At 31.6% G+C, this 16,239-nt stretch overlaps 1 protein-coding gene across 14 annotated transcripts in view; it reads right to left on the bottom strand.

The window, feature by feature from the left end:
- The window catches only part of LOC132758137 (polypyrimidine tract-binding protein 1-like), a 132,270-nt gene that overhangs the window by 60,331 nt on the left and 55,700 nt on the right, over positions 1–16,239 (bottom strand). The window contains exon 1 of one of the 14 annotated variants that reach the window (XM_060749666.1): positions 3,844–4,078. The exons of the other annotated variants lie outside the window; for them this stretch is intronic. The gene's annotated coding sequence lies outside the window, so the exon portion shown is untranslated. Of the gene's footprint in view, positions 1–3,843; positions 4,079–16,239 lie in introns of those variants that run through there. 14 annotated transcript variants of the gene reach the window in all.

Genomic DNA, 16,239 nt, shown 5'->3' with positions numbered 1-16,239 from the left:
ACAGATACCAATTCGTGTTTCTTTAAATATATTACTGTTTTTATGTTGGTTTAAGTAAATGTCATATAATGCAAATTTGAATTTGTAACTGCACTTTTTTTAGTTGTTTTTTTTCCTTTCTTTTTTTTTTTTACCTTTTCCTTTTATTGGTTCTAAGCTATTATATAAATACCAAATGATTGCCAATAAAATATTCCAGTTAAGAGCAATCTTGAATCAAAAGCATACTTTACATCATCCAAGGGCCACAACTTCCCAAGATAAATGCAAAATTTCTAAAACTGGGGAATTCTCATCAAGGTTTGTGATTAAAAATGCCTGCAGACTTCTTGGACAGATGCACTGATTGACAGACAGTGTTATTTTTTACTTCTTATATACATGAATATCTCAAACTTGGAAAACCTAACAGTTATCTCAACAAAGAATAACTTTAAATGTTAATCAAGTTGATAAAACAGCCATCCATAATTTGAGTGACTGTGTTTCAAAAAATTAAACTACATTAGACAAAAGTAATCATAGATATATTTTCTGAAGCAGAAATGACAACTGATAAAAGTTATGACATAATGTTTATTATACTGTATACACTGGATTATGAAATCATCATATTAAAAACCTTGATTTTGCACAATAAATCACTAAATTACCCTACAGCTACAGAGGTTAGGAGTATCCGGGATCTGTAAGAATTATGCGTGCATTTTGTGGTTTGAGACCTCATCACCGACTGACTGACTCATTATACAGTTTGAAAATATCTTAAAAGTTTAACACATTCCTTTAACAATAGGGGAATTTTACATCCTAGTTCATCAAAATTGATATTTCACAATTAATGACGTCCTAGTTTTAAAGTCACTCGGGTCTTATCATCGATTGAGTGAGTGAACAAAAAAATTAATTAAATTTCGAGGCAGCTTTAAAGCTTTTACTATTTCTTTTTTTAATCCCCGTATTTTAATTTTGTCAGATAAAGATTCTATCGGTGTGACTGCACATCATTATCATATAATAATATTTATAATACTGTAACTAAAGATAACACTGTAAATAAATCAGAATTTGAAAATTTCACACGCAAATAAATTACATGCCTACGTAGAAATATACCGAAAGTATAACGCTTTGTTTAAACATGCTGCCCATTATTTAAAGCATATCACCTGAAAACTTCAAACAGAATTTTGAATTATGTTCCCGATAAAATGCTTGTACAAGACCTAATGGAGGCAGTTCGATTCCTTTTGATGATTAAACTCGCCTGCTTGTAAAGCATATATCAATGTTACATCACCAATCATCAATAGCGTAATACATTCAGTATCAATATCGAAATGCCTTCATTAACATTTGCTTAAATCGCTACATAGCATATAAATGACAAAAGTCTCTTAATTAAAGGCAAAACTACCAGGTACTTTGCAGTCAGCCTCATTAAGGTGATGTCCATTCTGAAGAAATACTTAATAAAGCGTATATTTCATTCCTAGAAAGCTCGTTAACATAGAAATATATGTGGCAACGTTTTTTCTTTGATGTTAAAGGCACGTGAATGTCGCTTATTCTACAGGGATACAAAGCATGAATATTTTATTCTCGTAAAGTATATCATCACAAACATGATGCAACACTTCACAAAGCAATTTAGAAAAGACCATATTATTACTAAATTATTACAACATTCTAAAAATATTAATTTCGTCTCTCGAGATAATTTTTTTTTTTAATGCCAGTCTTTTTAATCAAGTGTCTTTTAAAATATCACAGAGCGATATAATTCTCCTACATGATCAAGAAGTGATTGTCTTTTTTTTCGTAGATTTTCTTTCAGGGATATGTTTTCCAAGAAATAAATTAATTCTCCTGACACAAGTGCTAACTACAGGTTTATTGCATAAAACTGTCTTTGTCATTCCACTGGCTATAATGTTTCTTTCTAATTTAAAATTGAGAAATCCGATTTCGCATTACATTCTTCTCCAATTCTCATTTACCTCAATCAATAATTTAATCACATTCATACCGTCTTTTTATAAAACTTTTAGTAAATATTCTTTATCTTGTTTAAAATGCTAAATTAATTTATTTCTCGACTTAATCTAATTTGCATTACCACATTTTCGTGAGAAAACAAGATGTTCATGATGAGAAAAATATTTTTTAAGATGTACTAAATCTTGACACGAAATGTAAACATTTATTTTAATGCTTCGAATGATGGTGAAATATAATATTATATGCTTTATATATCATTTTAAAACCATCATCATCATCATTATCATCATCATTATCATCACCATCATCATCATCATCATCATCACCACAACCATCATCACTGTCATCATCATTATCATCATCATTATCAGCTGCTACAAGCATCATCTTTCTTCATCATAATCATTATCATCATGACCGGATAGTTTTAAAAATAACATTTATCACCAAACACAAAACAAAAATCATCATAGCAATCATCATCATCATCATCAAAAATGCACAGTATAACAGACACCCACAGAGCTCTTCCTGGTAAGAAATATATTTTTTATGACTTGTTGCCTGTACCACCAGCTATAAAATGGCCTTTTAATCAGACACATTCCATTAAGGGTTATTTTATTTGTTTCTGCCCATTAAATGAGACCGAAGGACATCATTTATTAATTTGAACAATTGATCAAACACTTTACGGCCATTATGCACACTTATGAACACCGTCCCCAGATTGACTAGCTCTTTCAACTTACATGACACTACAAATATATTAGTTGGAAAATCTTGTTAACGCATGATTGGGTAAACAACAACATCGAAATAGCATTTTCTTAAACAGATAAAACACATTTTGAACAGGTCAAATATAATGACAACTATTGACTGACTATTCATCATGATCAAAATTACAACAAAAGTAGTGTACTTAAAACGATCATTTCTTAAAAAGATATAGGCCTTTTAAATATGCCATTTTTTTTTTATATAAAATACTACAACAAAAAGATGCAAAACTTTACATAAGCTAAACCTCAAAACATGCATTATAACATTCCTGTCTCTTGTATAAAATTATTTACAAAAGAGCTGTGCACTACAGTATAAGTGCAGTCGGTAGATTTCTTAATCTCAACAAATAACAACAAAATGTCAGAACTGATTCACAAAGCTGCAAGCTTTAATGCACAAGAACATACACAAGCCAGACTTTGGCTTATCAGCTGTAAACAGTTGTAGGAAATTATATCTGATTTCATATTAACGTATAGCACACTGAGGAACGTTAACTTCTACACAAAATAAAGTAGAATAAGAACATTTTTTCGTAAATATTATGCATAAAAAAAAAAAATATAACTTAAGAAAATTCCCAAGCTCATGAATACAAACACTTAAATCAATCAGAATATTTTCTTTACAAAAAAAATTAGTCCCTCACAATATCTGACTCATTTCGCATTTATGCACTCGGTATTATCTCAGTGTCATAGAAAACGATATTTATTTTCTATCTTTCCTTTTATAAACTGTGTGATCTTGTAACAAATTAAATACCTGTTAGTTTAAATATCTTTCTAACTTAACATCATGTGCTAATCATGTTACTGATACATCAATTTGTGGAGAGATTTAAACAACATCATCACGACTCTGGTAAATATTTCAAAATTATCATCACGTATAATCAGAAATAGTGTGGGTGGGTGTGCATACCCTCGATAACAATTGTCATACATTGAATCGAATGGGAGGGGCACATGTTCATACTACGATATAAAATACTATCGGTGATTTAAATATTTAAAAAATTACGTAAAATTAAAATTAAAGCAGTGTACTTACATGATCCAGAATTGAAATAAAGTCCTGTTAAACTGAAGTTTAAGAAGTGTTACAGTCGCAGAAAAATACACACACAGGCACACACAGAAAAAAAGGGAAGGAAAAAAAAAGGAGAAAGAGATATTAGCTATAAAGCTGTACTGTCCTTAGTTACCAACGTGTAGACTAAGTATTGAGAGTAGTCGATATGTATGTATCACAGTTGAACAGTACGATTTACTTTCCCATTGGAAGATTATAGCCTTACAGTGTACACTGAATCACTCAGCTATGTCCTACACTATATAATATATATATACCTGTATAGCCCACAAAACTATATAAAAATAAATCAGATATCACCCGCCAGTGTAATTATAACTAGTTGGCCGCAGTTTACTGAATATAAAAATGAAATATGCTACTGTTAGCTAATGCTCAAAATCCTGTTTTATGGGAGGATTGAATGCCGAGGGATATTTTTTCCCTACATTTTTTTAACAGATTCACTATTGGATAGCATGCAACAGTGAAATCAATACAACCCTCTGTTGCTTGTATTGTCAACCTTTAAATTATCTACTCTTTATAACAGCAATTTATTGCTTTCTCATTTACTGCTCATCAAAAATAGGGAAACTTTGACATACTGGTAGGCATATTAACTTACTAAACATTTTGGGAGTCTTAAAACCTGCCCCCCCCCCATTTTTTCTTCTTTTTTTCAAATGCATGTTCTGATCAAACTTTAATGATTGAAGATATTTTTTTAACTTGATGTCCCAAAAGTTTTAATATAAAATTTATACAAAATTGGAAGCTGGACATTTAAGAATTTCAGCAGGATTATGACATAAATACCAAAGAATACGAACCAATTGAGCCAGATATAATGTATTAATAGACATCAGTGTATATAGTTTCTACAAAAACAATGCTGGAAAAACAGTAAAAAAAGAAAACCTGGCTACACCATATTGTCAATGTGAACAGAAGTCATGCCGAGCAATATAAAACATAAACCAAAAGCGAAAATAACTGGAGACTCATTAAAGAACCATTACCGATATCCTTTTTTTTCTTTTCGAACCCATTGCCCATTCATACTTATTATATTTATACTTCAACATGCATCAGTGTCACATATGTTACATTTACTGTACTTCAAGCTAGGCTGTCCCATACGCAGCAGTAAAATCGTTAATCCCCGGCAGCAGCCGAAATGACAATTTAATAAACACATGACGGATTAATTACTCGGAAAATGTGATAGCTGACTGAAGTTTATCTAGGGTTATCATTGCTCCACTCAATGAATGTAATCACACAAAATAAATTGCTCGTAAAAGCAGAATCGGCTACCATTAATGCATTATGGAAATGATGAAAATGAAAGCAACCAAAAAAGGTGAAGTTTATGGTCACAGCACACAGCTTGCTTAATGATTATCTCCCTTTTAATGCAATTATGTTTATTGATAACTTCAACTATTACTGTAAAATACAAGTGTGCACTTTATGGTTTTTTTTAAAAAATCATACATCTTTTATTCTGGCAATAATTATATCTTTAAATGTATATTTTCATGTTAATTTTATATTGAATTATATACGTTTTTTTTAGGAAGAATTCAAATTTTTTCTTACAAAGTCACATTAAGAGTTTAAATATGAAGTTCACAAGGTAAAGATTATAGAATACGTTAAGTACGTTATATCGCAAAAAGCTATGGTAGTTTTTTTTCACCAAATGTGAGCCATAATAAAACAGGATTAATTTACGGCTACATCGTAAAGCATACATGATCATTTTTATAATAAAGTTTATAATCTTTTGAACAAGCGTGATTTACTCTGAAATAAACGTTTAAAATGAACACACGGAATGTTGACAAAAGCGATTTATGTGAATGTATACGAGATATTTTTACATGTTTAATACAAATAACCAACCATTTTTTATTTTCAAAAGCTTTTCACGTTAAGGGTGAAATGTTCGATTATGTGCTTTAATCATAGCCTATGTTTAACACTTGTAATAGTAATATACTTTACAAGCGAAGCTGTTGCCATGGTAATGAACGAAAAATTTATTGAGTAAAAGATAATGAAAACACATAACTCCTCTGTAAAAGGCAGTATTGACAAGCTTCAGTTTACAAACATATTGATACTCTCCCAGAGTTCAATGATTCACCGTCGTAACTCTCAGAACATAAAGAACAAGTTACCGCCTTCTTGCAACAATCTCTTGATACATTAGAACAACATGTAATACAGTCACAGGTGCTGCAATAATAGTCTTCATATTAAATATGAAACCAAGATACAATGACCATAAAAATAATAATGTCATGGATAGTTTCTTTTCATCAATAGTACATCAGTTAAAATATATAGTAGTAAGTCATGGATTTTGAGTTTCTTATCATCAATAGTTTATCAGTTAAAATATATAGTAGTAAGTCATGGATTTTGAGTTTTTTATCATCAATAGTTTATCAGTTAAAATATATAGTAGTAAGTCATCATCAACAGATTATCAGTTAAAATATATAGTAGTTTCTTATCATAAATAGTTCATAAGTTACAGTATACAACAGTAAGTCATGGATAGTTTCTTATCATTAATAGTTCATCAGTTACAGTATGGAGCAGTAAGTCATGAATACTTTCTTATCCTAAATAGTTCATCAGTTACAGCATACAGCAGCAAGTCATGTATAGTTTCTTATCCTAAATAGTTCATCAGTTACAGCATACAGCAGCAAGTCATGTATAGTTTCTTATCCTAAATAGTTCATCAGTTACAATATACAGTAGCAAGTCATGTATAGTTTCTTATCCTAAATAGTTCATCAGTTACAATATACAGAAGCAAGTCATGTATAGTTTCTTATCCTTAATAGTTCATCTGTTACAGCATACAGCAGCAAGTCATGTATAGTTTCTTATCATGAATATAGTTCAACAGTTACAGACTGTAAATAGCAGAAATGTCACCAACGAAAATGCATAATTTGATTATTGACACCAGACATACTTGTTAAAAGATACCAGTCCATCTTTTTAATAATAAAATCTCACTGTCTGAATTTTTCTAAACATTTTCAAGAGAAGATTATGATTTGTCCTTTCATTTAATGAAACTAAATGGTCAAAATTATTACTTTATTTTACAAAATATAAATATATCATGAAATTATTCATACTGTACCATACCATATATTTGCAACAGACCACCCTGCTTGACATACTGGGAACAACAGCACATTGACAATTTTTCTTAAGTTCCCCCTACTATATAAACTCATTATACATATAAACACACATTCCGCATTTAAGGTGAAAGTATATATGAGCCTTGTCACGACAAAACCAACATAGTGGGTTTGCGAACAGCATGGATCAAGACCAGCCTGCGCATCTGCGCAGTCTGATCAGGATCCATGCTGTTTGTTTACAAACACTATATCAAGTAGAGAACGTGATAGCGAGCAGCATGGATCCTGATCAGACTGAGCGAATGCTCAGGCTGGTCTGGATCCATGCTGGTCGCAAACACACTATGTTGGTTTTGTCATGACGCAGCTCATATGACTTTTTGAGGATTATATCTCATATATCCCTCAACATGAGCTACAAAAACCACATGACCAAATGGTTGGTGGAGTAAAGAAATTAACAATTCACACACTGTACATAATTATACCCTTTTAATTTAATATCAAAACATTGTAATGGCCAATGTTCAGTTAATTCAATTATAAAACTTAAACAGGATGATATAAATGTACAAAATAAGATTCATATCTTGGTATAAAATGCATTTTGAATAGAAATAAAAGTAAGTATTCGATCGCAAAATGTTGCATTTCCACCTGCAGTTACCACGATTTATATCCTTTTTAATAAAAATTCTTATATCTATCATTTATTGCTTATAAACTATAAAAAGTTGGTCTTAAATGTTTATCTTAAAGTATTAAAAAACATGTAAAAATTACAATATTTATTGCACGTTTATATCTGTAGGTCTGCTTGGAAAACGCTTAACACTGACAAACCAATGAATACAGGTCAAGCAGATATTTTATCAGGCCATTTTACAAAGGAAGTTTTCTCGATAAATACAAGTGATTAGAATTGAGCACGGAATTACGTGCACACAGCTATAATCTTGTAGCTTTCACCCAATTGTTCCCCACGTGCACTTTCATGTTCAGATGAAAACCTACCTTAGCTTTGATACCGTCTATTGATAAATTATTGATTGCCACAACGAGAGACATGATTTTCCGGTGACATTCCATAATACGATAAAGGTTTCAATACAGAAAATAATCATCTATAGACAACCTAGACACGAAAATATACTATAGCAAATTACTTTGACATAAGCTATTGTTGTCGCAATAGAAAAACTGTTTTTCAATTAGATGATGAGTTACGAACAATGTAGTTACATTATAATGGTAGACAATGTTGGCCATATCGTCAGTAAATATACATGTAAAAGGCTCGATCAAATAGTAAATATACGCGAGACTTAAATGATATCACAGGTAAATATGACAGTGATGCTAATGGGAAGATATACAAGTGTATTATTTAAGCCACAAAAGTGCTAAACTTCATAAATGCCGACCTCAGCAATTCAACAATCTCCGTTTATATAACTAACACAATTTATTGACTTATTCTTTAAGGTTTCCATTTAATATACAATAAAAGCAATAACTTTACAGATAATTGATGCAATAACTTAGCAATGATAAAGGAAATGTATCAGCTTGACAATGGACGGTCCTTTCTCTACCACTGTTACATACTCAATATTTTCCACCATTTCTAATCAATCTAGAATAAGAACTCTCATAAAGTAAGAGACAGCTTTGAACTTAATGTAGTCCTACATTTCCCTTATAAATCAGGCTTGAATCCCCTTGGTTGTCTCAAATCAAGCTGCGATAGCATCATTTTACCTCAATTTGTGTGACACAGGAGTATACCCTGCATGCTGTAAAAATGAGAACTCTTCTATCTTAGTTGTAGGTCTCTTGTGAATCACCGAGCGGGAATGATGACATAGCGGGAATGATGCACTCGAAGGCAATATCAGAAATATTCCATACAATTACTATGAACACCCTACATTGAGTAATGAGCTGTTTCTGCTTTTTTTACTGCTTCAAACTTACTAACCTCAATCACAACCGAATCTCAATAACAATCATGATTCAGTACAATCATCACAATGTTTATTATCGCATTGTCTCATAAATTTTTACAGCTCTGAACAATTAAGGCTGATTATATTTAAAAGAAAATTTGACTGCAACTTTTCCTTTATTTGTTTGTTTTGATTTTAAAGTCAATTTTAACACAGTTTTTGTCAGATCTCGGTGTTCAGTCCACCTAACCTGCTTTTCCTGGACAAAAATCAAGTAATTATCAACTTAGTTTTGGCATCTCGGTGTTCAGTCTATCTTTTCTGCTTTCCAAGATAACTAACCAGTAATTACCGATTTCTCGGCAAGTAGACTACTTATCCCACATGATTTCTGAATAAACGATGAGAGAAAAATTATCATTTGACTCAATGTCAGAGAGAAAGTTCGTCTAGTCCGAGGTTGAACCAGCGACCCTTGGATATCAATTTCCAATGCTCATCTTATTGAACTGAGCCAAAAGACTCAAATTTCAACAATCTGAACCTATAAACTTAGGTTTAGGACAAAACCCTTGCTTGGCTGCTTCTCTAACCTACAAGTCCTCCAGATGAAACTTTTAACAGTTAGGTTAAAGCAGCTGGCGACATATCACACACAGCTTATAGTCAAAACTGCAGCCAGCAGGCCTAAATGCTACCAGAAAAAAGACCTTTCAAAAGCTGCTTAATATAAAACTTCATTAATTTCTAAGCTAACTGAAAAACTGTGATAACAGCCAGAAGTATTTTTCCTGTTGTAGCTGTAGTTTAAGTTGTGTGTGACACTAACACCGTTATGTTTTTTTGTGGTTTAATTTTTGTTCAATCTTTATTCTATTATATATAACTGTAAAGTATATTGTCTGAGAAAAATATAAGATATGTAATAACAAAAAAATATACAAGACATGATGTTTTTTACAAGGGTGTGGTGATGTGTATTTTAAAAGGGAATTATCTTTATCAGGAATCATTATTAATATCTGTTATGTCGAATACGAATGAGAAAAATAAATGTTCTTCTTAGTAGTGAATTAGTTTCACATGTTTTATGCTGATCCCCAAATTCAATCCATCTCCCATATGAAGCAATGACATAAAACTTGGAATTATTTTACTTTAACCTTCATAACTATCAATTAGTAAAACTTGCTGAACTACCACCAAACAAGATACAGCCCAGTCTTAATTAAGAAAATGTTTGCTAATGAAGACCAAATAATATTCTTGAGCCTTACTTGCATAAACATTTCTTATACAAGATGTTGTTCTACTTTTACTTATAACAATTATTCTTTTTTCTTGTTTTGCAAAGCAGTGCCAAACTCTTAAAAGAGCTGGTTCTTTCGTTATTATTGCGCCAATTCTCTTTCTCAAATAACCTGTGTACAGCTACTGAAGCCTGGCCGACACCATCTATTTTCTGGCTGATTTCCGTGGTAACCATATACTTCCGTTGTTCTGGCAGACACAGAAACCTAAATATCTAAATGATTGATTTGAATGATGGAACAGCTGTCTAAATCATGTCCAATTCCATAAATACATCTTCATCTCATTTATATTGTACCATCCTTTATCTCATAACTTCCAAATTATTTTAAATAATTAAAAGAAACAAAACAAAACAAAACAAACAAATAACATGCAATACTTCAAAGTACACAAACTTAACTTTTTCTCTTTAGTATTATATAAAGGTAGACAACTCTTAAAGGCATATTTGGATTCAGCAGTTTTCAAGTATGCTTTCAGGATTTACTCCCCTTGATCACAAAATAATCTAAATATTTACTAAACATTGTATAAATTGCAAAATATCGTCAAACTGAATTATGTTTAGAAACATAATGCAATTTTACACAAATTGAAATTATCAGCCATAACAAAATTACAAAATTAATGGAAAAATCACTCTATTTTCAGACAATTGACTTTGCAATGTCATTAAACTATGTAAAAGCCTCGGGCTTTTCCCTATTATCTACTGGAAAGCGTGTTGATTGTTTGCCACCTCTCAAAGGATGCATACGAAATCCCTTGACACACTTCTATAATCATTGCATCAAAAGCTCGCCCAGTCATTACATTAATTGCGAATATATAAGCCGCAGTTGATCAGCTGATATCTGGACATTACCAATGTGAGATATTCATCATAACTGCCGCATTTTATCTATTGTAGCTCATCTATTATTGATAGACAAATGTAGCAGTGATGTCCAATCTCTATTCATTTGAAGGATATTGAGAGTAATAAGGCTGGACATTAATGCGTTGTTGTGAATGGCATACGAACAGGAAACAATATGTAACAAACCTCGCAGACAACATCATACATCAGTAAAGCACAATAGACAAATCATTTCATACAATAGATAGCTCTAACTACAGCAAACAATAAATGTTATGTCTTTTTTACAGCCTTTTGTACTTCGTCTATTACCAACCCTGACATTAAATGCAACAGACTGTACAAATGGCACTAAACTCACCTTTCTGAAAATATCGCAGAAAACTGTTAACGAATTGATGAAGTTAAAAATAATTTTTTATTACTGTTTAAAGTTTTAAACAAATAACCTAAATTTACAGTAGCTAAATTCTATAGCATGTTGTCAAACTGCATGTACACAATTCATCCACTCTTACCATGCAGGGCTTGCAGACTATACTGTTGGTAGCTCAAATTTTGTATTTTGACACTGGAATCCCTTTAATCTTAAATGAATTGTTCCAAATTCAAGGCTGGGCAAATCCATTACAGTAAATTCAGAAGACTAAAGGGCTTATAATTACTAAAATGAATTTTTCGTATTTTAACTATCTTGACATCTTACATGTGCATAACTGCCAACTGATTTTAATCAGAACGACCACTGTTTTTATTGTTGTTGTTTTGTTTTTTTAAAGATCTGGCTAATTTAATTGATATATATTGCTTTCAGCTATAAAACATTTTCATGACAACAAATTAATTAGTAATAATAATTACTTTGTTATAAATACAATACTTTTCAACGGGGACTGTCACTCGGATGTAATAAATAAGCAGGAATTCATTGATATTAATACAATTAAATGGACCCATTTCCGAATTAATTTAGAAATTGCTTTATAAAATATTGTTCCATTGCAAAAAAAAAATATCTAAAAAATATATCAAATTAGCTTAATTATCGAATTTAATCCGGATCCTGAATCTACTAAATAAAATTCAAAAACGGGATTTTGTTTGTTGCTTTTTTTATTATCAAATGTAGAGTATCTCACATCCTATTATTAAAATAGAGTAATACACATTAATACTTTATTTAATATAGAACAAAACAATATGTCAACCCTGAAAAAATAAAGGTAAAGAAATAGACAACTATGTTATACTATAGCTTAATAGCTAACTAAATTTTGTTTTTTAAGCTTTGCTACTATTTGTTACCCCCCTGACAAACCAGACAACTGTATAATGGACTAAACTCAGCTTCTGTAAACATCGCCAGACTTGTTAAATTGTTGAATAAAAAAATTTTTTCAACGTAAAGTCAAACAAATACCTAATTTTAAAGTAGACAAGATGGTCAATCGGCATGAACATATCTTAGGGTGAAGACATATATTTTACTCAATTTTTGAAATTTTGCAGGAATCCTGAATTTTAAATAATTTTCCAACTCCAAGTTCAAATCCATACAGTTAGTCAAAGGGACTGGGTATAATACTTAAAAGATCTTCGTATTTTAATGTTTTTGAAAATCAAATCCTTACAGGAGTTAACTTCTACTTGTTACAGACGGCATGTTATGTTGTGTGAAAATTGGCTTTAAAATTTAAAGCAATATCTAAAGCTTTAAGCTAAAAATGATTTTAGCAACAATTAATGTATTATTAATCAAAAGCTTTCTGTCAAAAACCTTTGTACAAGGTACTGTCCTCTGATTGTTAATAAGGTCTTTGATGTTAATACAATTAATGGACATTTCCAAATAACTCTAAATGGTTTTAATAAATATTGGTACATTAAAACAAAAATCTCAATAAACTTTCTAATCAAAAATCCATAACTTCTGTCTAAAAAATTTGACAGAGTTTGTTTTGTCTTTTTAGATGAGTTTCTAACATCGGTAAACAAGTATTAATTTCAAAAATACTTGAAATACTTATGAAAAAAGTGAGCTGGTCAAAAAACTAAAACTTTATTATATGCTGCCTTTCTATACGTTAACATGGCGACAGTGCGTGACCCGCGCCACGCAACGGCAGTACATAGTCCTTTTTATTGGGAAAATTAAAAAACATAATCAAACAGTCTGTCAAGACCATATACCATTTAACAAAATACCTTCCATTTTCAATCTAAAACCAGATATTATAAAAGAGCATATCACCTGTATTATTGATTCAAGAGGCTTACTAACTTTGCAATAATTACAGAAATAATTGTTTGGTCAGCCATTGGATAGTGGGCTAAATCCCAACTACCGCATAAACAATGTCAATATTAATCATATCTGAAACTATGACGAACATTAGATCTGAATTGTTATTACAGTAAAAACTCCTATTTCCAGGTGTATGAGTCAAATAATATAATAAATATAATAGACACTTCATTTGCAGATAATACTGAGTGTTAAATATATGTAGTGAAAATAGGCCATAAGAATAAAGCCAGTGTTACGCCATTTGGCTTGTTAGTAATTCCTTATATAATCAACAGTTTAACAGTTGCAAACTCGTGTGAGGAAGTTATCCCAGCTAGAATACCGCGGGTGGTTATACTCAGGTGCCTCTTTGTGCCTGAAATAATGCACGGAAGGGTGGCTTTCTCAACCAGTAAACTTAGATAGTCCCTATTCATAATGACCTTTACAGTGGTGGTGTGACTAAATTCAAAAAAAAAATCCAAAATCAAAGCAAAACAAATATATTGCAGCAAAACTCTTGCAAGGTAAAAGGGTTAAAGTTTCACAATATAATGGCAGTATTAAAGACAGGAAAATACCAGCTGGTGTTTTATAAATGTCTGATTACTGTTGAAACATCTTTTTATTTGTACAGTTTGAAAATAAATACCAAATAAATAGGCAAAAACATCATCATTTCTTAGAATTGGAAAAGTAATAAATACTTGATATCCAGTAAAACAATATCATTTATTAGAAATGAAGAATAATAGCAGACTCTTGAATGACGGAAATATCACAAGATTTTTCTAAAACCTAAATAGGTCAAGAACTTAACGACACGAGTCCTGTACTAAGGTTTGTCCTTCCCAAAACACACACACAGAATAAAAATGTGAAATATAAATTTGGATGGAACACATTGTAATGAATGTAATGTAATGTAAAGTGTAGGGAAACAGTAATGAAAATATGATTTATATCATCAGATAACGTTCTGTCAGCCAGTAAATCACTCCTTGCAACAAGATCTTCACTGAATAATGCTTTTGTTCTGAAACCTGCTAAACCCCATTATTAAATATTTTATGCCCAATACAGATTTACTGACTTAAGGTCATTCACTGATAATTGGCAAGGGGGATAAATGATTTGGCAAAATAAAATCAGAGAAGTCAAACCTAGTAAAATTGAGGAATAACTTTGGTTCAAAATTTGTGCATCATTATTGTTTAGAAACTAAGTGTAGTCTGGTTAATTTCCTAGAGGAAAGTTGGAGTTGGGGTGGGGGTTGTGGGTTTGGGTTTGGGGGTGGGGGCAGTGGGTAAGTGTGAATGGAAGTGTTTTTTCCAGCTCTCCTGATGGAAGAAGACCTAAGATGCTACACATCTTTTTAAATATCAACAAGCATCTGTATAGAATCACTAACCTTACAATTAGGCCAGCTACATAGCATCCTGACATGAAATAATTCAAAGTCTCAGGCAGGAAGACAGCTGTAGGAGGCCAGTGGTCAAAGTCAGCAACCATGATAACCATTTGGCCATGGCAGCACCAACAGATTAACTATTGTGCTGTTTATTTAATAGTCTGAGCATGTTTCTTATTAAAATTTAACTTTTAAAGTTTTTTAAGTTGCGGATGCCAAACAATGGTACTCTAATTTACATAAAAAATACCTAAAAATTCAGACTAAGATTTTTTTTTTTAAATAAGAAATGTAGAAAAGTCATACAGCCTGTCGACAGCAAGTGTTACTCCATACAGTCGACAGTGACAGATATTGAAGAAATCACGACTGCCATAAGAGCATCACCTTAAATGGAAAAACTGAGATAACAAAAGCAAGGTAAACAGACTTATGGATTTTGTGAAATTAAATTATTTGCAAACAATGTACTTGAGATTGTCGTAGATCAGCCATATATCAACTGTCTATCTAGCTCACTGTATATATTGATCCAAATGTACATTTTAACCTACCCAATTTGATCACTACACATATATATATACACAAACACATTTACATATATTTCCCCCTGGAAATATACGCTTATATCATTATTTTTCATCAATTTTACATACTTTGATTTCAACATTATGGTGTCATCATATGTAGTTGTTTATTAAATTAAACAAGCAAGTCGGCAGTCTTTTCCCCTGATAGATTTTGTGTTAAATGAATTTATTTTGCCATTAGCCAAGTATAAAATTAAACATTTGTGTCTATATCAATCAGATGAAATTCTACAAAGTCAAGGACTCCAAACACAAAGATTCCAATTTCAACGTCTATGCACCTTAAGACAGTCCCACTCACCAGTATAGAGCCAAGTAAGCTTGCATACCTCTTTATCCTTAAGCTAACCAAACTCTATGTACAATTAGTTGTCATTTACTGTTGTTTCTTACATCCCCATTTTCAAATATAAATATTAATTCTGCTTGGCATGCCATACTTTTTGGGAGAGTGGGGCAATTGGACTCCCCTACTATATCAATGAGACTGAACAGTCCCAAGCAAACTCAGTCTTAGACACTATGTTGGGACCGCCTCCCAGTTAGAGTTGATGACTTCTAATCCAGTTACCTCTCTGGCGTGGGTTCGATCCCCGGGAGATGCTTTGGTAGTTTAGCACCGAGGAAGGTAGTCTAGTACTGGTGTAACTCTCCAGGAACAATGGTTAGGAAACTACCCGCCTATATGACTGAAATACTGTTGGGAAAAGGTGTAAAATGAAACAAACAAACAAACACTATGTTGGATACCTTTAACAAAAATTTCTATTGACTATTCTTGAG

The sequence above is a fragment of the Ruditapes philippinarum genome, unplaced genomic scaffold, assembly GCF_026571515.1.
Source record: "Ruditapes philippinarum isolate M1 unplaced genomic scaffold, ASM2657151v2 ctg680_1_1_1_1, whole genome shotgun sequence".
Classification (NCBI taxonomy): domain Eukaryota; kingdom Metazoa; phylum Mollusca; class Bivalvia; order Venerida; family Veneridae; genus Ruditapes; species Ruditapes philippinarum.
Note: the sequence above shows the minus strand (reverse complement) of the source record. Positions and strands in the feature narration are given on the sequence as shown.